This window comes from Sus scrofa, chromosome X (assembly GCF_054392235.1).
Source record: "Sus scrofa isolate SSC_HxYL_T2T_F1_AM1 chromosome X, Sscrofa_HxYL_maternal_Yorkshire_Landrace_v2.0, whole genome shotgun sequence".
In the NCBI taxonomy this organism is placed as follows: domain Eukaryota; kingdom Metazoa; phylum Chordata; class Mammalia; order Artiodactyla; family Suidae; genus Sus; species Sus scrofa.
In genome coordinates, this window is record NC_139401.1 from 34,294,457 (window position 1) to 34,321,007 (window position 26,551).

The 26,551-nt window shown below is 37.1% G+C and overlaps 1 protein-coding gene across 1 annotated transcript in view; it reads left to right on the top strand.

Moving 5' to 3' along the window:
- Window positions 1–13,627: 13,627 nt before the first annotated feature.
- Window positions 13,628–26,551, top strand: part of LOC100521702 (melanoma-associated antigen B16-like) — a 287,354-nt gene continuing 274,430 nt past the window's right edge. The window contains exon 1 of the mRNA XM_085007602.1: window positions 13,628–13,668. The gene's annotated coding sequence lies outside the window, so the exon portion shown is untranslated. The remainder of the gene's footprint in view (window positions 13,669–26,551) is intronic.

A 26,551-nucleotide genomic window follows, 5' to 3' on the forward strand; every position in this document is an offset into this window, starting at 1 on the left:
AAGAACTGATTCAGCTAAAATGGTTGTTAACATTTGGAAATACTACTTTCCACCTGCCTTGTACCAGCCTGCCTGATATCACCTTAACTGAGAATTCCTAGATTGCTCTATAGTCCAGTAGGGCAGAAAGCATAGCCGGCAGAGCAAAAAGTTCCTGTATCCTGCCCAGCAGCACAAATGTGAATTTGGGGAACTGACTACCATCTGCTTTCTCATTCCATTGGTCAAAACCACTTGGAAGCCCCAAGAACTTGGGAGTGTGGGACATGTAGCCTGTAGAAGTCAGCCTCCTGAGGGCACAAAACCAAACCTGGGGGCACAAAACCTCTCTCCAGGGGAGAGGTGACAATGGCTCTGGTAGGGCAAATGGAGTATAACCAGCATGGTAGTGGATGGAAGATCATAACAGGAATTAAAATGAACTCTAAAAATACATAAATCTGAAATTATAGCACAGCTGAGTTTTTGGCACTATGTTCATATCTGATATAGGAATCCTAAATTAAGACAGGGAAAACAGAAGATTTGGGTTTCAACTCTTTCAAGGACTAATAGGTTTATGTCCTAGTTGCTTCCTCTTCTGATCTAGAGGACTCTGTAATAACCCCTCTGGCCTCTATGTAGATGCAGGGTCCTTAATTTGTCTGTCATTCTCCAACTGTTGGAAAATGTTAATACATAGTTGTTAGTTCACATTTACTAACAGTTACATGGTTAAAGTGGGAACATCTGCCGAAGAGAAGGATTTATGACAACAGTCTTTAGAGTTATACTGTGAGGCTAATGGCTTTCCAGAACCCTGGGATGCTGAGTCAATGGGTAATTTTTAGGGAGACCTTTTTAGGAAGACCTTGCTTTCTCTTGCTGATTAGGTAATGTGAACATGCTTTTATTCTGTTATGTTCAAGAGACAAGTATCTACTATTTATAAACATCTTTTAAGTAGAAACATATAGATTCTTTTTTTTCCTTTGTCTTTTTGTCTTTTCTAGGGCCGCACCCATGGCATATGGAGGTTCCCAGGCTAGGTGTCTAATTGGAGCTTCAGCTGCCAGCCTACGCCAGAGCCACAGCAATGCCAAATCCAAGCCATGTCTGTGACCTACAGCACAGCTCACGGCAATGCTGAATCCTTAACCCCACTGTGCAAGGCTAGGGATCAAACCCACAACCTCATGGTTCCTAGTCGGATTCATTAACCACTGTACCACGATGGGAACTCCAGAAACATATAGATTCTTATGTTAAATCTTCTAGGAGGATCATGTAAACCTGATTATAAACAAGTAGTAATATAAAAGCCTGAGTATAAAAAGAGCAGGAATTTGAATATCTTAAAACTCTGATATGAGAGTTTATAAACTCTCTTGCATGAGAGTTTCATAGAAAGCTGTGTGTAAATGGAGGAAAGTTGAGTCCAATGAAAAGTCATGTTAATGTATGACACCCATGAATGATATCTGTGTTACCTGTGTTATCACTATACTTTCACTATGTTCTATGGTAGTTGGCTGGTTAATTTGGAAATTATGTTACCCCATGTATTAGTTTTCTAGCAATGCTATAAAATTCCACAGACTGGGAAGCTGAAATGACAAAAATATATTTTCTCACAATTCCAGAGTCTAGTTCAAGGTGTTGGGGGTTGGTTTTTCTTCTGAGGCCTCTCTCCTTGGTTTGAAGATGTACACCTTGTTGCTGTGACCTCAGATCGTCATTCCTCTGTCAGTGTTGTTTGCGTCCTAATAGCCTCTTCTTTTTTTTTCTTTTTATGTCTGCACCAACAGCATATGGAAATTCTCAGTCTAGGGGTCAAATTGGAGCTGCAGCCACTGGCCCATACCACAGCCACAGCAACGTGGAATGTGAGTTGTATCTGCGACCTACACCACAGCTCATGGCAACACCGGATCCTTAACCCACTGAGCAATGCCAGGGATTGAACCTACATCCTCATGGATACTAGTTGGGCCACAATGGGAACTCCCTAATATCCTCTTCTTACATTGACACCGGTCACATTGGATTAGGACCCAACCTAATGGTCCCATTTTAATGACCCTTTTAAAGACCCTATTTTCAAATACAGTCACATTCTGAATTACTGGAGGGTTAAGCTTTCAACATATAATTCTGGGGCAGAGGAACACAATTGAGTCCATAACACTCCATGAGGTCCCTTATCACTTTTCTGTAACCCTTTTACTGTGCTGTAACCCGGTATGTACCTCACAGTTACATAACATCATGATGGCACATTTTAGTTTATGCAATGTCTACTCATCTATCTCTCTGTTTTTCTTCAGACTACCAAGATATTCTCTCAGGTATCCACCTATTTATGAGATCACTAGTGCCAAGAGGTTAGGCTGAATTTGCTTAGATCAGTCAGCATATTCCATTCTCTTTAGCCACTGCCATTGGTGCAGTGCTGTATGTATGATATACGCCCGACCAGTTACTGGAAACATGTAGATTTCTTTCTTTTACTGTGGCAGTTACTTTTTCTTCTGAATATGGACGTTAAAGCATGTAACCTTTGGAGTTTTGGGCAGCCATCGTGTGACCATGGAGGGGAGGTCTAAGATAATGCTGCAGAAGGAAAGAGATGAAAAGGATCAGAGTTCTTAAAGACCCTATTGATCTACTGAATCAAACCTTCCTTGAAATTCATCCCACATGAGGACTTTCTATGTAAACCAGTACATTTTCTTGACATTTGGAGCCATATTTGGCCATCTTTTTTATAGCTGAATGCATTCCAGTACAAAGAAATGATGCTTAGTGCTTTCTGATCTTAAAGGATAATCTTCCATCAAATCCACAAATACTTATTGTTCATCTGCTATGTATGTGCTAGTCATTCTATTAGGTGCAGGGGAGAAAATTTTATTTTATTTTTATTATTATTATTTTTTTGTCTTTTTGCCTTTTCTAGGGCTGATCCTGCGGCACATGGAGGTTCCCAGGCTAGGGGTCTAATCGGAGCTGTAGCCACCAGCCTATGCCACGGCCACAGCAATGGGGGATCCGAGCCACGTCTGCGACATACACCACAGCTCACGGCAACGCTGGATCCTTAAGCCACTGAGCAAGGCCAGGGATCGAACCTGCGACCTCATGGTTCCTAGTCGGATTTATTAACCACTGTGCCACGATGGGAACTCCAAGAAAATTTTATATAAATTAGGTAGCTCTTGCTTTCTTAGCTTACAGTCTAGTTTGGGACACAACCTTTCATTAAATATTCATAAAAGTAAATTTATAATTGTAACTTTGATAAGCACAATAAAAGAAATAGACTCGAGGTTATAAAAGACTATAAAAGGAAAAGCTCACCTATCACTTGTTCCAGTTAGAATTTCCATAAGGAACAGCTATTTCTCTGGAACTTGGAAGAAGAGTACCAGTTAACTAGGTGAGAGAAAGGAACAACAATGACAAAGTCTTGAATCAGGAAGGAAGAAGATACAGCATTTAAGAAACTAAACAAATGCCAATGTGTATGGCTCACATAGATTAAGTGGGAGAGGATATGGCATGGCATTCTTTTAAAACAATGCTTGTTGCAGGATCTGAGGTCTGGGGCTTCCCTCCTGCTATAGGAAAACAAATTAGCTGTCATTAGTTCATCATGTTCCTTATCTCAATGGTGAGACAGTAGAAATTCCTCATTATAATTTTTTTTTACATCTATTTGTTTATTTTAGTCTTGAAATAGCCGAGTACTGTAGCTGAGATGATTATTCCCACTTTACAAATGAGGAAGTCAAAGCCCCAAGAGGTCATGCAAGTTTCCCAAGATTACAAAGTAAATGGCTCAGCCAACATTTGTTATTATTATTTTTTAAACAGTTATTTCCCCAATACGATTTTTTTCTACTGTACAGCATGGTGACCCAGTTATACATACATGTACACATTCTATTTTCTCACATTATCATGCTCCATCATAAGTGACTAGACATAGTTCCCAGTGCTACACAGCAGGATCTCATTGCTAATCCATTCCAAAGGCAATAGTTTGTATCTATTGACCCCAAGCTCCCCAACCACCCCGCTCCTTCCCTCTCCCCCTTGGCAACCACAAGTCTATTCTCCAAGTCCATGATTTTCTTTTCTGTGGAAAGGTTCATTTGTGCCATATATTAGATTCCAGTTATAAGTGATATCATATGGTATTTGTCTTTGTCTTTCTGGCTCATTTCACTCAGTGTGAGAGTCCTAGTTGCATCCATGTTGCTGCAAATGGCATTATTTCATTCTTTTTTATGCCTGAGTAGTATTCCATTGTGTATACATACCACATCTTCCTAATCCAGTCATCTGTCGATGGACATTTGGGTTGTTTCCATGTCTTGGCTATTGTGAATAGAGCTGCAATGAACATGCGGGTGCATGTGTCTTTTTTAAGGAATATTTTGTCCAGGTATGTGCCCAAGAGTGGGATTGCGGGATCATAAGAAAGTTCTATGTATAGTTTTCTAAGGTACCTCCAAACTGTTCTCCATAGTGGCTGTACCAGCTTATATTCCCACCAACAGTGCAGGAGGGTTCCCTTTTCTCTACGTCCCCTCCATCATGTGTTATTTGTAGACTTATTAATGATGGCCATTCTGAATGGTCTGAGGTGGTATCTCATGGTAGTTTTGACTTGCATTTCTCTAACAATAGGTGATGTTGAGCATTTTTTCATGTGCCTGTTGGCCATCTGTATATCTTCCTTGGAAAAGTGTCTTTTGCCCCTTTTCCCATTGGCTTGTTGGCTTTTTTGCTGTTGAGTTGTATAAGTTGCATGTAGATTCTAGAGATTAAGCCCTTGTCAGTCACATCATTTGACACTATTTTCTCCCATTCTGTAAGTTGTCTTTTTGTTTTCTGTTTGGTTTCCTTTGCTGTGCAAAAGCTTGTCAGTTTGATTAGGTCCCAATGGTTTATTTTTGCTTTTATTGCTGTTGCTTTGGGAGACTGACCTGAGAAAATATTCATAAGGTTAATGTCAGAGAATGTTTTGCCTATGTTCTCTTCTAGGAGTTTGATGGTGTCTTGTCTTATATTTAAGTCTTTCAGCCATTTTGGGTTTATTTTTGTGCATGGTGTGAGGGTGTGTTCTAGTTTCAATGATTCGCATGCAGCTGTCTCATTATAAATTTTATGCTAAAAACATCATGGGCATTTCTTTCTCCATTTTACCTAGAAGATCCGGCGTATTCAAGATATGTAAGCATTAGTGCAGGGTTTCTGTGTGTGAGCGCATGTTTGTTTGTATGTATGTATGTTTATGAATGTGTTGCATGTGTGTATGTTTATGAATGTGTGTGTATCTATATGTGCATATTTATAAATATATGCATATGTTTTGATATGTGTATATATTTATGAATGTGTGTGTGTGTGTGTATGTGTGTATAGCAAAGTCATTAAGTAGAGACTTGGCTCTGTCCATGCTATGGGGCCAGGTCTAGGCAAACATATATAATTACCTTCAAAATCTATTATTATAAGAGTTCTCATCATGGCTCAGTGGAAATGAATCCGACTAGTAACTATGAGGTTGCACATTTGATCCCTGGGCTCACTCAGTGGGTTAAGGATCCGGCGTGGCTGTGGCTGTGGCATAGGCTGGCAGCTGTAGCTCCGATTCCACCCCTACCTAGCCTGGGAACCTCCATATGACGCGGGTGTGGACCTAAAAAAAAATAATATAAAAAATAAAATCTCTTATTATGAAGGGATTTTCATATAAGACTGTGAAAAGGTTAGTTTAGGATAAATGGAACATTTATCAAATTCTTCAAACTTTATTGCAAATATCAGCATTAGTCCTTTTTGGCTCCTTCTCTCTGACTCCCCAAAGAACATTTTAGGCCTATTTTTCTGCCAAGAGTTGAATTCCAAGAGCTGAGGGAAGTTATGGTGTGAACAAAAAAAAAAACCCTCTGAATTGACCCTTTGAGTACCAAACACTCAATTTTTAAATTTCTTCTCTCAAAGAAATCAATTTATAGATTTAGCCTTCCTTATAGAAAATAGATGAAATATTTGCCTCCAGGTTCTTTAAGCAGGAGGATGTCAGCAGCATAATCTGATGGAATTTTCAGAAGATTCAGCAAAAGGAACTCTTTGAGAAGACAGTATTAGGCAATACCTTTACAAATAGCTACAAATCCCTAATTCGATAACACAGTACCTATGTTTTGATAAAATATTTTCACTTACTATATGCTATGAGGTAGAAGAAAATATAAGAAGTCATGCTTTCTCTTAAGCATGTTATATTTGTGAGCCATGTAGTACAACTATGTTTAGTTATATAGGTAAATATGAAAATAGTTAAGGTACATAAAATACTAAAATGACTGTTCAAGAGTAGAGTAGAAGAAATGCTGCTTGGCATGGCAAGATTAATTGATAAATGAATCTCAGGAATCACTCATTATGTCAATTTCAGCTATAAGAAGCAGTGTCAGATATTGAGACCAGATAGAACTTAAATTTAACAAATTGAAGGGGTTTGTTAACCAGAATTGCATCTGGCGGCTAGTTAAAGTAAACACTCCAAACAGTGGCTGTCACACACAAAACATCCAGGAATAGGTTATGGTATTGAGAGGCTCTATATTCTTATCAAGCACCCAAGCTCCTTTGAACATTCTGCCTTACCACATATGGTATGTATGGCTTTCACCCTTATGATCACAAGGTGGCTGTTGAACTTCCAGCCATCATGTCTCTCCATTGTCTAGGTGGGAAGACAGGAAAAATATATTAAAAAAGGAAAAGGTTTATTTCTTCATGATGATTTGTATTTTTATTTTTTGATGGCAACCTTCCTCATGGACTTTTGTGTGGAACTTGTCGCATGCCCCCACCCCTACCCCACTGCTAGCTGCAAAGGTATTTGGAAAGTCAAATATTTCCCTTTATAGATTGACTAGAAGAGGAAAGTGAGGGGGAAAGAGCTGACATAATTGTTGCATGAGCCAATATATAGGATCTGCCTCAAGGATAACCCATTTGCAGCACATAGTCTATACATCTGACTTGCAGAGAAAGAAAAACGCAGTATAAAAACTTATTGGTTGAAATAGAGGTAACACTAAAAGAATTGGAGTTCCCTGATGGCCTAGCAGTTAAGGATTCATGTTGTCACTGCTGTGGTTCAAGTTACTGCTGTGGCTCAATTTCAATCCCTGGCCCAGGAGCTTCTGCATGCTGCAGATGCAGCCAAAAAAAAAAAAAAAAAAAAAAGAATGGTGAAAAGAATGGTGAGGGAAAGTACTACAAGGATGATTGGGGCCTTTACTACTTTGAATAATGTCTCCCCAAAATTCATAATGCCCTGGAACCTCAGAATGTGACCTTATTGGGAAATAGGTCTTAATTTAGGTATAATCAAGTTAAGATGGAGTCAGACTGGATTAGACTGGCTCCCAACACAATGACTAGTGCCCTTATAAGAAGAGGACAGTGTGGACATAGAGACACACGCAGAGGGAAGTTGGTGTGAAGATAGACACTGAGGGAAGATAGCCATGTGACATCAGAGGCAGCGATGGGAGTTATGCAACTACAAGGCAAAAATGCCAATAAATGCTAGAAAACACCAGAAGCCAGGAAGAAATAGGAAGGAATTCTCCCCTGGAGACTTCAGAGAGAGCATGGCCCTGCTAATACCTTGATTGTGAACTTCATGTGCTAAGAGCTGTGAGAGAATACATTTCTGTTGTTTTTAAGCAACAACTTATGATACTTTGTTATGGAAGCTCCAGTAAACTGCACCTAACAATTCTATGTCTGGTGCTTACTTTGGGTTGAGTGCTGTAGATTTCTTCTATTCCTACCCTCAAGTACCTCAAAACTGAATAAGAAATGGAAGTTGCATTTTGAATTGAGGTAACATTCAGAAATGATTTAAGAAATTTGATTAATGAGAACACAGATTTTTAACATTCAGTCATTAAGAGACTTGTTTTTACCTTTTTCCTGTTTGAAACAGGTTCTAAATAATATTCTAGCAACTTGTTATAAAGCATTTGTAAATGTCATTGCATAGAATTATTAACATGTCTAGTGAACATGATAAAATACTTCTTATAATAAATTATTATGGAAAAGGCGGTGCTATTAATCATTCATTAAATGTTAATAACATTTATCAATGTTTATTTCCTTTAAAGTGACAAGAAAAATAGGTATTTCAATGAAAAATATCAATAGAAATAACGATTTTTTTCCCAGATTTGACTCTAGACTGTAACAGATTTTTACCTTTTAAAAATTCTAGTTATTGACATTAACATAGATGAAAAGAATATGTTTGCATTTTTATAAGACACCCAGTCTCTACAGTAAGGAAGAGCTCTGTGAGAATATAACTAAGAAAAACAAGTTCTGTCGTGGCTCAGCAGTTAACGAACCCGACTAGCATCCATGAAGATGCGGGTTCGATGCCTGGCCTCGCTCAGTGGGTTAAGGATCAGGGGTTGCTGTGAGCTATGGTGTAGGTCACAGATGAGGCTCAGATCTAGCATTGCTGTGGCTGTGGCATAGGCCAGCAGCTACAGCTCTGATTAGACGCCTAGCCTGGGAACCTCCATATGCCGTGAGTGTGGCAGACAGAACAAAAAAAAACAAACTTAGATCATGCACTATAATTTTAAAACATTCTTTGGAATTTTCCTTAGCAAGGAAATATTTATTCATGTTCTCATTTAGTGTATTTATGCCATCTTCTTGTATAGCAAGTTAAGCTGGAAATATTCAGATTAATAGGTCATGGTAGCATCAAAATAATTTGATGTTTCCAAACAGAATCACTAGCTGACATTCTTTAGATTGTACGGTATGCTGCAAAATTGAAGTAGAGCCATTATAGTGGCTCTCCTTAGTAAATGGAGTTAAAGTGATTTGACAATAATGACTATTCTGTTGGCCTTCTAGTCCCAATATACTAGAATGGGTGATAAATAAAATCAGCGAGTTAGACTTTTGTGGGGATGGGGAATACAAATATGGTAGGTGAGGATCTATTGTAGATTAGTCTGATAAAGTTTTCCTGCAGTCTTCCTTCAGAAAGTGGGCTTTACCTGTGTTAATACTTGGGAAGAGTATTGTTAAGTATGTTAATACTTGGGAAGTCCCTAGACTAGAAAGTATAACCTAGAAAGAAAGTAAAATTTGGGCCAGAATGAGAAAAGAACCTCATTTTGGACTTTGCTTTATTGAATTAGACTTCCAGGAATCTAGAATTACGTATAAGCTCTTTTTCATGACAGATATGAGAGTTTTTGCTTTAAGGATATGCTATGACAAATTGAAACCATTGTATTAAACTTTAATAAAGACAACAGTGCTGCAAGATATTGAGATCAGTATTGTGGCTATTGAGGAGTTTCTCTATTTGTCTCCCTTCCTACCTCCATTTCCACCCCTGGCCAGTATGGTATATTAACTAGCAAGAAACACGAGGAGAAAATAAATTTCAGGAAATAATTTGGAGCTTTAATGTTCAATAGTGATTTCCCCCTGGGAAATTCTCACTTTATTATTATTGGATGTTTCATTTTAATAAGAAGGTCATGGCTTTCTTCCCTAACCTAATTGTTTTTCTAAGAGTTGTGGACATGGTTGGAAAAATAAGTTGGAGGTATGGAGAAATGAACAATAGGTTGATAATACATTAATCCCGGATTAATATAACTGTAAATTTTGTTCCTTAAATAGAAATCTATGAATTGGAAAACTCTTAGTTGAAATACCTTCAGATGTGCACAGAACCAATTGATTAGTGAAATATGCCTGGGATTTTGAAGTATCTGTAAGAAGAAGGTCTGCATGTTTCCATTATGATGTAATAAAGTCCTCAAGTCTTAGATTAATGAATTTTAAACTAATTTTGTCTTAATTTTTAGATGCATATATGTGCTGATATGGTTTGTCAGTAAAAGCATCCAAAATAATATATTTTTACTATGAAAAATTTAACCATTATTACTGAGTGCTTACTAATTTTTTGACAATACACTAGGTACTTTATATACATTACTGCATTTCATTCTTAAAATGATTGTTACCTATTATTATACCCAGTGCAGGCATAGGTTACATAGGTTCATCAGAATAAGGATCTATCAAGTCTATAGGTATGATGATCATAGACTGTTTTGATGACAAACAGAGTGATCTAAGAACACATATTTTACCACGGTCAAGCAATTAGCAAATATCCTGGCCTATTATAGATAGTTTTTTTTTTATTTCTAGGCATAATGGAATACTTTCACATTGTATTATGAATAAATCTTCCATAAAATATAAATGGTCTATATTAGAAAAAGGAACAATAATATAAAATGAACCTACTAAAACACCAAAGTAATCTCATTTTAATTTATCAAAATAGTATTTCATAATGCCATAGTTCATACCAATCACTGTTCTCTTTTTACATTTGGAGATATACCTTCTAAATATTAATATATATATATATCAATAAATATATATTGGTAGCTTCATATAATGGGTATAGATTTTAACTAGGATCACATTTGTTGTATCATATGATATTGTAAAAACGGTATAACTACAATAAAGAACATATAATTAAATGTTTCTGAATATTTAATTCATTTTCTGATATATTATTTGCTTTATTAAACCTTAATCTGTAAAGTCTGTGCTCATAATTAATCTAAAATTTCATATATAAAAGGTACTATATATATTGACAATTGCATATATATAATGCTATAATGCTATGATGATTGAATCTTATTGCCAAAATATGGCTGCCTCTGTACACCAATGCCAAATAGAAATGCTGAGATATGGAGTTCCTGTTGTGGCACAGTGGAAATGAATCCGACTAGTAACCATGAGGTTGAGGTTCAATCTCTGGCCTCACTCAGTGGGTTAAGGATCTGTCATTGCCATGAGCTGTGGTATAGGTCGCAGATGTGGTTCGGATCCTGAGTTGCTGTGGCTGTGAGTAGGCCGGCAGCTGTAGCTCCAATTTGACCCCTAGCCTGGGAACTTCTATATGCCAAAGGTGCAGCCCTAAAAAAAAAAAACAAAAAAAACAAAAAAAAAAAAAAAAAAGGGAAAAAGAAAGAAAGAAAAGATAAATGCCAAGACAGAGTTTGAGGAAATGGAAAAAGTATGTTTAATTTTCAGGCAAAGAGGGGAACACAGCAGGCTAGTGCCTCAAGGACTGTGACCCCCCTTGGAGGGGGTAGTGAGGAGTCTTACAGTTTTCAAGTTTTCAAGGTGTGATCAGCTCATGAACATTTTTCTGATTGGTTGGTGTTGAGATAATTGGGAGTCAGCATCATCAACCTTCTGATTCCAACTGGTCTGGGGTCTATATGATTTTGGGCAGCATACAGATGACTTATTCCACCTGGTGGGACCTTTAGCACCTGCAAAACAGCTCCAAGGACATGGCTCAGAATATATCTATAGTTTTTGAGGAAGAGCTGAAGGTCCCTGACTTTGTTGAAGGCTAATCTATTATTATTCTGTCTTGCTTGACTGTTTTCCTTTTTCTATTTTCTCACTTCTCTGATTAAATTGATTCTTTGACTAAAGTTTTTCTATAGATAAAAAGACAGGTGGAGGACATGAGTGGGGGTCCATGCTGTGAAGGCCTCATGGGGTCCTTCTTGGTTACAATCATAATATATATAATTATGTAGGATGCTATAATTTTATTTGAAATAGAAATATGACCAACAGTTTCTATCATACATATTGTTGACTAATCTTTATGCCAAAATGATCATGGCTTTCAGGTTAAAGATTGTTCTTAGGACTTTAGTGTATTAAGTTAGCGAAGAAAAATCTAGAGGAAATTACCACCTATCACAAATCAACTCATACAACATATAATTCCTCCTTGGTCCTTTGCTCCACAGCTAAAGATACTTCTACTGATCCAGAATACTTTCTGAATGATGAAAAATATATTCAGGTATGAGTGGTCTATTTTTAACTATAAGTTTTCTTATTTTCATATTGAGTTAATCCCTCAATATTTTGAGCACTATTTTTTTTTTTTGGCAGAGTAGATTTGTGAGAGACATAATAACCAGAAGTCAGTATCAACCATCTGTTGTAGAGTAATAATTTTAATGTATTCAGTGATGCCTGATTTAATGGTTTTTAAATTTGGTTTCTTGTTTTAGAAAGAAGCTTCATTACTGACAGAGATATATTGTCATGAGAAAAGAGTGGAAAAGGTGATATTCTGCTTGAGAATGTCTTCACACATACCTGATATGTGATAGTATTGACTGCACACAACTAAAGCCATCTTTGAAAAGGACTGGTAAAGCCAGGCAAAGAAGTCAAACCTGAGAGCTCATAGCCAATGGTATGTTGACTCCAGATCCTACTTTCTGGTTCCATGATATGCATTGAAGACTGAGTAACAGTCAAAGCCCAGATGTAGTATACATTGTGTGCCATAGCCAAAAACAATTAATAAATTAAATTACCAAACTTTCAGAAGATTCCATAATCAGTAATCAAAGCTGAGATTGAACAATAATTTTACAGGCATCTTATTAGTAGTTGTGATAATGACTAAAGTAAAAAGCAGGATAATGTGGTTATGAGTGGAGAGAAATAAAACTGAGTAATTTAGACAAGGCTAAATTATGAAAAGCCTTAAAAATTGGATTGAGAAATCTAGAAGTGGTGCAGCATACAAAACGAAAATGTTTGGAGTTCCCATCGTGGCACAGTGGTTAACGAATCCGACTAAGAACCATGAGGTTGAGGGTTCAGATCCCTGGCCTTGCTCAGTGGGTTAACGATCTGGCGTTGCCCGTGAGCTGTGGTGTAGGTCGCAGACGCAGCTCGAATCCCATGTTGCTGTGGCTCTGGTGTAGGCCGGTGGCTACAGCTCTGATCAGACCCCTACCTAGCCTGGGAACCTCCATATGCCACGGGAGCGGCCCTAGAAAAGGCAAAAAGACCAAAAAAAAAAAAAGTGTTAAATTTCACAGAATGAAAATTATTCTAGGAAGATTAATCAGGGAGAATAATTTTATCTTCTAGTTATTGGAAACTAAATAAAATATTGAAGTTATATAATGGATTAAGAACATTTTATATTGTCAAGTAGGTTCACTTAGTACAGCATAGAAGCAACCTATGTATCATGTTCAATAATCAGCAGTTAATGGAAATAAGTGAAATCAGTTCTCAATCAGATAACAGCTTTGAGCACAAGAAAATGAGAAAATCATTCAAAAGGGGCAGATCACTAAAACTGGATAGCATGTTGTCCTAAAAACTAGGATTCTTGTCTAATTTCTGCCACCATCTGGGACAGCTTCTCTTAATTCATTAAACCACATGGAACTTGTATGGTCACGCTGCTCAAGATGGCTGTTCTGGTATTCTCTGTATATCCTCTGCCCAACCAATGCCTGCTTCACCTACACCCAACTCAAATGACTGCTGATCCTACATACTTACCCCAGACCCCAGCTAGTGATTGTCCTTATCAAAGGGGCTGTGAGGGGTGTGCCCCCTCTGCTTGTTTCCCTGGTAACTGATGAGCCAACCTGATGTCAATTCCCCCATAACTGGCCATCTCCCCTCCCCCCCACTTCACCACACACATGGTGGGTTATCGCTCCAGGACCTTGCTTCAGACTGGTAAGATCCCCCTGCCTGTTGCATCATTAATATCTCTGTTGCTGACTCCAAGCTCTTTCTTAGGTCTCAAAGATGAGAATGTACAGGCCTTGTAGGCTTGTGGGGTAAGGCCCAACAGAGCTACTATGATATAAATAAAGGAATCAGATATCATCATCTTTAAAGTTTCACCTTGCAATATATTACTGTATCTCATCAATTCTAAGATGCACATTTTTCGTATTTAACTGCTCTGAGATGAAGACGTGTCTGTATCTTACAATCACCACTGTACAGCTAGCAGTTACATCCTACTTGTCATTGCTTGCACATATGCACTCTCGGTCCTAGCTTTTAATATCATTTTAGTTGAATTATTTTTCTAAACATGTTATGTTTTACTGCATTACAAAATTATCAATATCATTTTGTTTGAAATATAGAATTATTTGGCCTTAAAAAATAACAAGTGTGACACAAATTTGTTGCTATTAAAGCTAATTTTTATCGCTGGAGGAGTAAGCAAAAATTTATGATTTTGTGCAAAGAAATACACAAAATGCTTCATGGGACCTTAGAGAGATTCCCATCATAGAGACTTTGCTGCTTTGGGTTTTGTTAACATTCTTTTGAAATTGTCTAATATACTCTGAGTCATGCCACTCTAGTCAGGAGAAATTTCCAAATTGCTTGGAAATAAAAGAAAACTTGAAAGCAAAAGGAGGCTGGTGTGATCAGATCGTATGTCATGTGGGACTTTCATTAATGCAATATAATAATTTAATTTGTGGCATATTATTTCCTTAATTGTTCAGTGAGTTTTACAAGTGATGCTCCTTTAGGTTTGAAGAAACATGGTATGTGCTTCTTAGCAGCCAAAATTGATTTCCCAAATTTAAGGCATTATCTCACAGATTTTACTCACATATATGATTCCAGATCTCTTACGTAATTGGCTCTAAAATCAAATAGAGTCCTAAAAAATTGGCTTAAATGCACAACATATTGAAAAAGCAATTCATATGTTTTAATGGGAAAGAGTGTAAGTTTTAGTTTCTACCGTCTACATTAAGTCTACACAAAATCTGCTATGGAGTCAACATCACATTGGATTTCATAGTTGTAATATCACAGTGAACTTATAAGCAAACTTTGAATAAAGAGGCAAACACTGTGGATAATTACTTGAGCTGTGCTGACAGTTGAGGATCATTAGAAATAAAGATTTTCTACTATCCAGTTGTGATTATCATATGCTAAAAGTTAAGATTGAAAGCTAACTCTAAACCATGCATCAACAATCTTGGTCATTTTTGTAACTTTCAATGAGTTTTTAGATTTCAAATGAGAAATCCTAAATTACTGTCAAATTAAGTGTTGTCAAATACTACAATGCCAGAGTAAAATAGGCATGGTCCTTACCTATGTATTAAGAATAAGGCTTAGGTGTTAAACTATGAAAAACTGCTTTCCAACATTTATGTTTTTAAAATAGCCAACTCTGCAACATTTTCTCAAGAGTTGCTTTTCTGTGCTTTGTGCATCAGTTATTTTTCTTCACTGTGTGCAGCAGTGTTTTGCAATTATTGGCCATCTTTTACTCCTGATTTCACTCGTAGAAGATTGATTAGCACAATCAGTCACTGGAAAGCAATTTTCATCACCAAAGGCAGCTTCTTTTCTCTCTTGATTAGCAGCCCTGCTGCAAGTTATTCAGCAGAAATAGATAATCCGTAAGAACACTGCCAGACAAACATTCTGATAAGAAAAAAAGGGCTGAACCTGAATATTGCCGACAGTATTCCAGGTAGGCAAATGATCAGTGAAGCTGTGCTGTCTTGTGTTTCTGTGATATTCCCATTTTATTCTGGGAACTGGGCCTTCAGTACTGGTTTTTGTTTTTCTCATTTCTGTATGAATCTTTGGGACTTTGAGAAGAACACAAATTTGCCTGTGATGTGTGTGAAGAGAGGGAGAATGCCTATTACATATCTGCATCACAAACCAGTGATTACATATTCCTATGTGTTTTGTCACCACCACTAAAAGTACTGAAGAAATAAGATAAATGAAACTCACCTGAACCAGATAATTGTGTTCCTTTAAATTATGTACTATTATGTAATAAATATTATGTCTCTAGTTTCAATGTGAAACAAATTTAGGGAGGGAATATTTATGTTGGCAAAATAAGGATGAGAGGGGAAGCTTAATAATTCTTTCCTCCTAAAGCTTGCTGTACGTTGCTCAGAAGGAAGAATGCAAGGTGAAGCAGCAAGATAGAGGGGAAAAGTTAATAGATTTGGGATTCATACATATTAGCTTAAAATCTTCAATGAGTCCATTTAATAGCTGTGTGACTTTGAACAAGCCAGTTAATACTTCCAAACCTCAGTTCTCTCATCTGTAAAATGAGCACAGTATTAATTACCCTGCCAGGATTAGAGATATTATATCAAAAACCTGAACTCATAGTAGGTTCTCGGTAATTTATAGCTATTTTATTACCTACCATAACTATTTTATTACCTATCCATAACTATCTACCTTCCTATCTATTTATTTATCTTCCTGCCCCTTTATTTATTTAGATATCTAGACATTAATCTTTAAAGAAATGGCTATGCATGGTTATACTTTTAAAAAATCAATCCAACGTAAAACCCTCTTTATCTTTTTCTCTCTCCCACAGTATCACAAGCTTGGCAGCAGAATCAAACTCTCTCTTCCCTCTATACAAATGCTCCTGAACTCACAAACCTAGTCTCCTCCAGTTCCTATCTTCTCTCTCCCCAGATCCAGTCCAATCCATTCTCTGTCTTTACAACTCACTCTATGATGTTCCTAATATACAGGATATCTATTCATCCCCTGTCTTCCTTTACCTTGCTATTTCTCCAAATCTGCCCAACCAGAGGCCCCAGAACTGGCAGGCAAGGATTTGGATAGGGGAGCAGCTGTGAATAATCTTGAGTTAACTATGTGTTTCTCCACTCCATCCTATCAGTCTCCCCTCCAGCTATGTGCTGAACTTGAATAAATTTCAAGGGGCCAATTCCTTTGTTTTCTATTATTCAGGACATTAGGAAAGAAGATTTAGAAGATTCCTTGGGCTCTTTTACCCCCTTTTGCTTATAATTTTCATGAATGTGATAGCAGACAGTAAGAACAAAACTTTATATATTATAGAAAATTAAGAACTGATTTACGATTATAGGAATCCCTTGGTGGCACCCTCAGAAAATAAATTCTGAAACAGTATGAAGAATTTTTGAAACTGGGATCTGTTTTATTAATTTTCAGGGAAATTTCCACTAAGCAAATGTCTGAATGGGCTAAGAATATGGTTAAGAATGGGTAATCATCCATGCCAGAATTTTTTTATTTTAGAGAAACCAAAGTTGAAGTTTTTTTCTCAAATATTAGGAATTAATGTTATGAAAACCTGTAGGGGGTCTGACCAATTGTGCTTTATCTTCATCTTTTATGCTTGGAGGCATTTCTAGCAAACATTTTCAACCTCCAGAAAAGAAAGGCACAATGGACCAGTCAATTTACTGAAATACAAAATAAAGCCTACTTCATGTGTCATCATATATGACTAAGCTATTAAGGGCTGAGACTGGTTACAGCATAACTTCCTCTGAATTACTGTGATAATTTAAATTTAGAAGTCTCCACAATTGTTTTGCAAGGAAGGAAATATACTGGGGGAACAGACCAACCTACACCAAATTTAACTTACATACTCCTAGTTGTTAGGAAAATGCAGATCTATTCCAGAATGCAAGCAAGGGCTGTACAAAATTTTCTGAATATTAGCTTGTCTAAGGTAGTATATTTTTCTGTAACATGTGAAACTAATTTTAGCATATAGTGGCCCTCTATAATTGCCTCCTTATTGTAATATGTATACAACCAATTCAGTTATTTCTTAAAATGTGTATATTTGATTAAAAAGCACCTATTGAATCTATAATATAGTTATCCATATTCACCAAGTGGTTGGCACCAACAGTGTACAACACACTGATAATGCGGCATATATTGTCTCTCCACCATCCCAGCGACCTTACACAAAAGATTTATATGGTTAATAGAGTAACTAGGACATACATTAATGATAAGTGTCCTGGGTGATACAGTCTCAATTGTAGGGAGCCCTATTCTTCTCTGCAGCAGTCACACAGTCAGCTGTATAGAGATGTGTAAATGCAAAGCTAGTATCAGTTAGACTTGCAGTTCTTGACTTTGCCCCATGAAACTGCAGCTGAATGACCTTATTTTGCTTTGTTACTTGAGATCATTAGAATTGGATATTCCATATGGTGATCAAATGGAAAAAAGGCATTTCAGGTAGTTGAGACCTTTACTTACATGAGAAAGTTCATGTATGTATTGTCTCCTGGGTATTTTATTCTAGAATACTAATGCTCCTAATAGGCACTTCTCTCATTAGACTAATTGAATCTGTTTCCTGACACCTAACTCTTTCCAAAAAAAAAAAAAAAAAAAAAAACAGCTGTTATCTTACATCTAATTTGTGTCATATGCTCCAATTTCATAACCTCTTCTAGATTTATGAAAACCATTCCATGTTGTTCTTGGATCTATTCCTCCTAAACTACAGAGTGATCTCCTTAAGATGTCAACTGGATCATGCCTCCCCCTCCCCAAAACATTTCAAGGATTCCCATTATGCCCAAAATAGTATCTCACAGCCTTTGGGAGCTGGCCTCTTTCTTCCTCTACAAACTCCTTGCCCTGCATTTCCCTCCCTATGCTGCTCACTCCTGACCTTCTTTGATCCCCTCAAACACTGGGGTGTTCTTACCTCAGGCCCTTTGTTCACCTTCCTCCTTGCCCTTTCCAGGCCTGGCTTCTAATGCTATGATGATGTGATTACGTGTCAGAGAGGCTTTCTCTGAATTTCCCATTGAAATTAGGCTCCCTGTATAACAAAAACCTGCACTGTATACAGCTGTGCCTATTTATGAGATAATTTGTTTCCCCCAGATATGTAAATGCATAAATGCTTGAGTTTTATCTATTTCAGTCAATACAGTGCTCTTAGAGTCTAGCACAGTGCCAGCATTTCACAGTGTCAAACGTGGATGAATTAATGCTGATTTACTTTCTTTTAAAAGAGCTAGATAAATTCAGTCAATGGATCTGTAAAAAATAAATATAAAATTCCCCCCTTCCTGGGAGCTCCTGTTCATAATGCTTTGGTTTTGTTATTTTTCTTGTTACTTTCTTGTTACTTGTTATTTCTCTTGTTAGTGGTTATAAGTGGTGATTATAGAATTATATATATTACTAAACCCTAAATTGTCATCTATAATAGAGTAAGAAAATAGTGTCATTGTGAAACTATAGTTCACTTGATGAGTAGAGGGTTTCAAGAAATGTCAAGAGGCCAGAGTGCTATTTGAGGCAGTGAATTTGGGGAGAAATATCCTGTACCTGTGTCAACTTAAAAAAAATGCACAACATAAAAGTTGAGAATTATGTTTTATTTGGCAGACAAAACTGAGGACTTAAGCCTGGAACATAGCTCAGATAGCTCTGAGACTGCTCAGAAGAGGTAAGGGAGGAGCCAGGATATAGGAGTTTTTGAAACAAAGACCAGGTAGTCAGAACATCAAAAGATTACTGTTAATGAAGTAACATCTCAAGTTAATGAATTTAGCACTTTTCTATGTATGCGAAAATTCAAGGTCTAGACTCACAGAAGTCATTCCTATGATATGCACCTCAGCTATCTAAGGCCATTACGCCAGTATCCTGTGCTTTTCCATCCTGAGTCCTCTCAGGGTGCACCTTTGCGGGCAGCTGTAGTGGCTCAGAGCTTGGCAGAGGGAAGCCCATTTGTCTCCATCCTGAGTTCCCTCAGGGCTTCCTGTCTGGGGTGGCTGTTGTGGCTTGATGGCTGCAACATCCTTTGCTTACTGATATGGCAGGCAACATCGTTTCGTTGATACCTAGGTAATCAATGGATTTGAAGGATAAGCATATCTAACATACAGTTTAAATTTACTTTGGTATATTATGCTCATATATTATTCAATAGAATTCTTTTAAAAATAATATCTTGTTTGCTTTTGGCTTCAGGCCTCAAGGAGTAGGATTTGTGTCTCATATTAGGTTTTCCTTTAGGGTAGAGTGAAAGGAACAATCCTGAGACACAGAGTCCAGGATAAGAATTAATTGAAGGCAGGAGTTCCCACTGTGGCTCAGTAGTAATGAACCCAACTAGTATCCATGAGGACTCAAGTTTGATCCCTGGCCTCACTCAGTGGGTTAAAGGATCCGCTGTTGCTGTGAGCTGTGGTATAGGTTGCAGATACAGCTTGGATCCTGTGTTGCTGTGGCTGTGGAGTAGGCTGGCATCTACAGCTCTTATTCGACCCCTAGCCTGGGAACTTCCATATGCTGTGGGTGCGGCCCTAAAAAAAGACAAAAAAAAAAAAAAGAATTAATTGAAGGCAAACAATCAGAGCTGGAGTTCCTCCCTGTACTTTAGTGCCTCTACCAGGAATTTGCAAAAATCTTTGATGGGACATTGGACTATCTACAAGGTATTGAGACCAATATTATCTAGACTTTTTAAAAGACCCTAAACTACATCCCTAACAAAGAGTTTCAAAAAGTTTAGAGTTGTTAAGTTTCAGGACATCATAAAGTTGGGCCATGGTTATAATTTAGAAATAACCTCCAGACATTGATGCTAGTAATAGACAAGGAATTATTTGATGATTGAGCTAACACTGGCATCTCTGCCATAAAATATCCTGTAATCCCATTAAAACCACATGAAAACAGGAGTTCTCTTTTGGTGCCTCTGGTTACTGATTCGCCATTGTCATTATGCCAGCTTGGGTCACTGCTGTGGTGTGGATTCAATCCCTTGTCCAGGAACTTTCACATGCTGTGGGTGTGGCCAAAAAAAAAAATACATGAAAACATGTATAAAAAAATCATTTTGATTCTTACACTTTATAGTTTTCTAGGCTCCAGGAAGGCAGAGTTCCATATCTGTTATAAAATTTTGCAACTATAACTTAAAAAGTACTATATACAAGATAGGCAATAAAATACTTTTGAACTATATATACGTACACACACATATACATATACACACACAATATAGAGAGAGACATTCACATATCTATACATACATATATATTTACCCACTATATTTTGTGGAAATCTTATAAATTATTTCCCCCAAGACTTCTAAATGTACAGACAATGAAAACTGCCATTAAATTAATCTAACCATTTAAAGTAAAATCCAAATCATTGGCTCTCTAATGTTTGTTCCAAATTAACTGCTCAAATCTTTTAGTTTTATATTCTTAACATTACAAATGTTATATACTTATGTCATAGAAAATTAGAAATATTGAGCACAGTTAAATACATTTACAATACCAACTCCTTTAATGCTAAACATTTTAACTTATTTCATTTTAACTTTTTTCCCCTTAACCTCGGTGTTGGTTGTTGCTGCTGTTTTTTTTGCTTTGTTTTTTTCAAGTTTGTGTGTGTGTTTTAAATGTTTTCAATGAAGAAGTATATCATCTGTTTACAATATAGCTATTGAAAAACAACAGCAATATAGATATTATAGGACAAAAAAACTCCAGTCATGAGATACTATATATATCATGTGAAAACAACAATCTGATCTCTAGGTTATTAAAATTAGAATTAAAAAGTCACTACCCAGGATATGTCCAACTTTCCTACTTGGCAAAGCTTGAGTGAAATTCCATGAAACGTTAATAAGCTGAATTTTTTTTCCCCGTTGTATAAACAAAATAAGACTAAATCTGTTCCTGGTATTTCAATCTAAATCCACAGCCACCAAAACACCAGACATTGTTCACTTCCCCTGTTAATACACCATATTTTCTCTTTGGTAGTCGGAGGAAAAGACAAAGTGAATACAGAGAACAAAAATGTGGGTAGACAGTATAAAGTAATGGTGAAAAGAAAACCTCAAGTAATGCATTTCCAAAGGATGTAAATACTATATGCCGACTTTGGAAAATTAATTTTGAAACATAGAGGGAGAGCTCAAATAATTGCAATTTATCATGAAAAATGTACATATAGAATGAAGCACAATGGAGAATCATAAAACATTTTATTTGGAAAAATCGGTTAGTTTTCTTTGCCCGGATTAAGAAAAAATAAGTTTATCAATATTTGCCATCCTTCATACTGTTGATAATAAATTGATGATAGCACTCTTGGCTCTGAAGTTACTGATTAGGGCTTCTGATAAATGCTGATTAGCCTAGTGAGGGAGGCTGGCAAACAAACCTAGATCCTTTTTCAGTCATGTCTAATCTTGTACACTCTATTTTCCTTTTTTAGCATTTGAAGACAACAGGTGGAGTTGGCAGATATTGTTTGTGGACCCCCAAAGTTGTTTTGACCAGTTAAATCTCAGTTTTATTGAATACTTGATAACCAGAATAGAATTTGAAGGGTGACGAGGGATAATGAAGAGGTCTGTACTAGGTGTTTTCTGAGAAGCCAAAAGAGAAGATTCTTAGTTTCTAGTTGAGTTGTATTTATTTACTGTATTTATTTACTTATATTTTTATGGCCACACCCATGGCATATGGAGATTCCCAGGCCAGGTAATGAACATGCACCTCTGCAGCAACCTGAGCCACAGCCATACGGCAGGAACTCCGAGCTGTATTTTTTAATATATAGTTGTTCCTTCATCTCCGTTTTCTCATGCCCACTCAAAATAAGACTGTTAGCATTTCCACTTATTTTACTCTTTTCTGTTTTGGTTTTCTTGGAATGCTTTTCTTTATGAGGTGGGGATGTCCTCTTGACTCCTACAGGATTAGGTAAATTGTTTACATTCCCTGAAGGTCTAGGTACGTTGGTCTACCAGACTTTTGAAGAATGGACTCTAAAGACTGTAGGCTTTGATGTTGGACAAATGGCTGGTTGTGTGTCACTTGGCGGAGTGCTTACACTCGATGTACCCCTTGAACTTATAACCTACTCGTGGCACAGAAGCTTTAGTAGCCTGTATGTTGATTACACATGCTGCTATTATAACTGGAGCAGGGCTGTTTCTGGCCCAAGAGCTGTCAAAATAGTTTGTTGGACCAGTCTTCAAGTTAAGGCACAGTCACACAGATATCACTGTTTATTGATAAGCAGAAGTAGCTGTCACTCAGAGATGTCTATCTGACACACCTTTGGTTGAATGATTTTGCCTTTTTTCTGAAGCGCATGATTGGGTAGTAGTTGAAGTTGATTTGTCTTTACCTGCACTGCAGCAATTTTCACATAAACTTGAAACACTTTGCTGTTTTTTGCATGCCTGTAAACCGTGTCTGTAAAGGACTGAATATCATAGAGGAGATCAACACTGAGATTTTCAGAGGTTTTTTTCTGAGTTTTTAAAACACTGTCAATCACCTTTATTATATAAAATCTTCCTTCTTCTTTCTCATCCTTCTCCTTGTAATTCTTAATGTCTGTCTGCTTTCTCTCTGCTTCTGGATGAAATCCTCCATATGCCCCCTGGTTTTTCCATTCCCTCTTAACTAGTAAAAAAAATTTTAATGTCTTTAAAGCACTGACAAATTTATCTTGTATGACTTAACTCCAGTCTAGTAAAGGCCTACTTCAAATGAAAAACTTATTCAGTTAAACTTTTCTCCTCCCTAAGCACAGACCTTCTCCAGTGCTGGAAGCTGACAACAGGAAAAGGACAGGAACTAGCTTCTTCTCTTAATTGTTTGCTAATTACTATATGGCTGACCCCAGGGCAATGATAAAAAAGGCATGAGTTTAAGTGGTCAGTTCATTTGGAATGAGGTGTTGAGGTATTTTGGTGATTGTATTTTTCCAGTGATACCCCTTTCCTTCCCACAGGGTACATTTATGGGGTCCTCAGCAATTTTCCTGTTGGTGACCTCCCACTTCTACTCCTTGGTGAGGAGAATGCCTTTTGACTGGTTGGGTGTATACAACTTTACCTTTGACCTCTGGGATTTCAGCTGTTTATAATTGGGGTCCCTATGTTTCCCAGTCAGTCCTCTGGGTTGGAGTAAATGTTGAAAAAGCCCAGATTGGATCCCTTTTTCAAAGTCATATTTGGTCCCAGGAAACCTGCATGCACCTCTTACTCAGTTTTGTTGACAGAGGAGCTGGCTCCCTAGGCTGCCCTCTCTGCTCTGTGTGGAGAGCAAAGGACAGCACTAGCCATAAGTCATGCCTTTAAATTCATAGGCAGAAGTCAGATGCTTGTTCTTTTGTTCCTCGAGCTCTTGGAAACACATTTGAAGTTGTTTTTTTTTTTTTAAATCTCAAATTTCCTCTCACTTGAGTGGAGGTAAAGCACTTAAATCTTTCTTGAACTAAATCCTACTACTATACACTTCTATATACCCTACAGAACAGCTAAAATGAGTAAGAAAATACTCAGTGTTATTGAGGAGGTAAAGCAACTGGAATGCTCATATACTACAGATGAGAGGATAAATTGGTATAATAACTAGAAAATGCTTTGGCATTATATACCATAGGTGAACATATCTATTTTCTATGACCTAGCAATTCCACTCTTTTTTTTTTTTTTTTTGACTTTTTGTCCTTTTGTCATTTCTAGGGCCGCTCCCGTGGCATATGGAGGTTCCCAGGCTAGGGGTCGAATCGGAGCTGTAGCTGCCTGCCTACGCCAGAGCCACAGCAACGCGGAATCCAAGCCGCATCTGCAACCTACATCACAGCTCAGGGCAACGCCGGATCCTTAACCCACTGAGTGAGGCCAGGGATGGAACCCGCAACCTCATGGTTCCTAGTCGGATTCGTTAACCACTGAGCCATGACAGGAACTCCCTCTTATCTGATCTGGAGGTGGGTGATCTGTTAATGCTGGAAGACCCAGCATTGGGCCACCCGCTTTGCAAATCCTACACAGATGGGCCAGCCCCTTGGCTTAGATCCTGCAGTTACCGGGCAACTATTGTTCTCTTCTCATAAGCCTGTGTCCTCTCTTTGAGCCTACAGGAAGAACTGCATTTATCATCCTGTTACATAAATGATATGCTTGGTGCAAAGCTATCAGAAGCTTGGGGACCTAAATGAGGACTCTGAGCATGCTCAATGGCAGGTCACAAAAGTGCCGAAAGCTTTAAAAACAATAAAACTTTATGAAATGGGACTTAAGTGACAATTGTTTCTACATTAGCCTTGAGGGCCACAATTGCAGACCCACTTTGGCTAGATCTTTTGGTAATATCTCTATTAATTTACATGGGGTATGATTGACAAAGCAATGAAACTGAATGGGCTTTGCGGAAAATATGTCAGAGGGGAAAAGAGATTTAACCTACATTAACCTCTGTCAATTCTTTTATCATGATGCAGGCTGGCACTTTGAAATTAGCAAGTATTTAAGATTCTTTGAGTCAGATTGTTTTTTCTCATATCCACAACATACCCTAAACCCCTAAAAGTCTGCATCTATTGAAGCAATGCTTAAGTAGTAGGATATTTGGATAGATTTTCAGAAAGAGAATTAGATACAGGCATGAAGAATTTTGTGTTTCAAGATTCTACTGACAAATTGTTTTCTATTTGGCAAGGTCAACAGCACCATATGGTATTATCAAACTTCATCAACATTAGATAATATTATTTACTTAAATATATACATATATGTTAAATAACTTTCATAGGTAGAAATGGCTCTTCCAACATTTTAAATTTAAAGAAAGATAAAGCATATTGGCCATAATTTTATCTCCTACATTTTAGGAAAAATCTTTTCAGCACAACTTTTTTATTGAGTTGCTGTTGTTCTGACAAAATATAAACTGAGCTTCTGATCAACCTCTGGCAAAGAAACTATGAAGGAACATAAGGACAATAGTCTCAGCTTCCTCAATTAGTTTAGAAATTCACAATTATATTAATCTCAGAAGACCTTGGTACATATTATCTGAAATGGTATTCACTCTTTTGTTCAGTGCAATGTCTAATGCCAAGCTAATGCCAAAGTAAATTATTAGCAATTATTCTTTCCTCTTTCAGTAGACGAAATATGGAGCAAATCCTGTGTTTTTCCTGTATCCTATATGTAGTTTATATAATTACGCATGTTGTAATTTCAGAATAGATTCACCTATAACTATCTGAAATTATTATTATTATGATTTACGAAACTATTTCTAGATGGGAAAATTTCTTAAGATATACTAAGGAAAATAATGGGGCTCATAGAATTTTCTATTTTAGTATATTATGAAGCAATAAAAGATTTGCTTTATAAAACTTACTTAGGGAGCTCCCACTACAGCTTAGTGGTAACAAACCCATCCATGAGGATGTGGGTTTGATCCCTGGCCTCGCTCAGTGGGTTAAGGATCTGGTGTCGCCGTGAGCTGTGGTATAGGCTGCAAACATGGCTTGGATCCTGAATTGCTGTGGCTGTGGAATAAGCTTGCAGCTGCAGCTCTACTTTGACCCCCTAGCCTGGGAACTTCCATTGGCAGCAGGAGTGGCCATAAAAAAGGCAAAAAAAAAAAAAAAAAAAAAAAAGCAAACAAACCCAAAAAACAAAACTTACTTAGAACCTTACAATGCTTTTTCAAGAAGCGTCATACTTTAAGAGAAGTAAGATTATTATAATGGAGCTAATGATTATTCAATTAGTGCTAGTATTCTTACTCGTATTTATTTATTTTTATACTCCATTGTATACCAGTTTTTAACAGCTTCATTGTGGTACTCTTATATACAATTCCATTTTAAGTGTACAATTAAATGTTTTTTATAGTAAATCATAGAGCTGCATAACTGTAATTACAATCTATTATGATCCCATTTGCTTATTTAAATTTATTCTACAGTT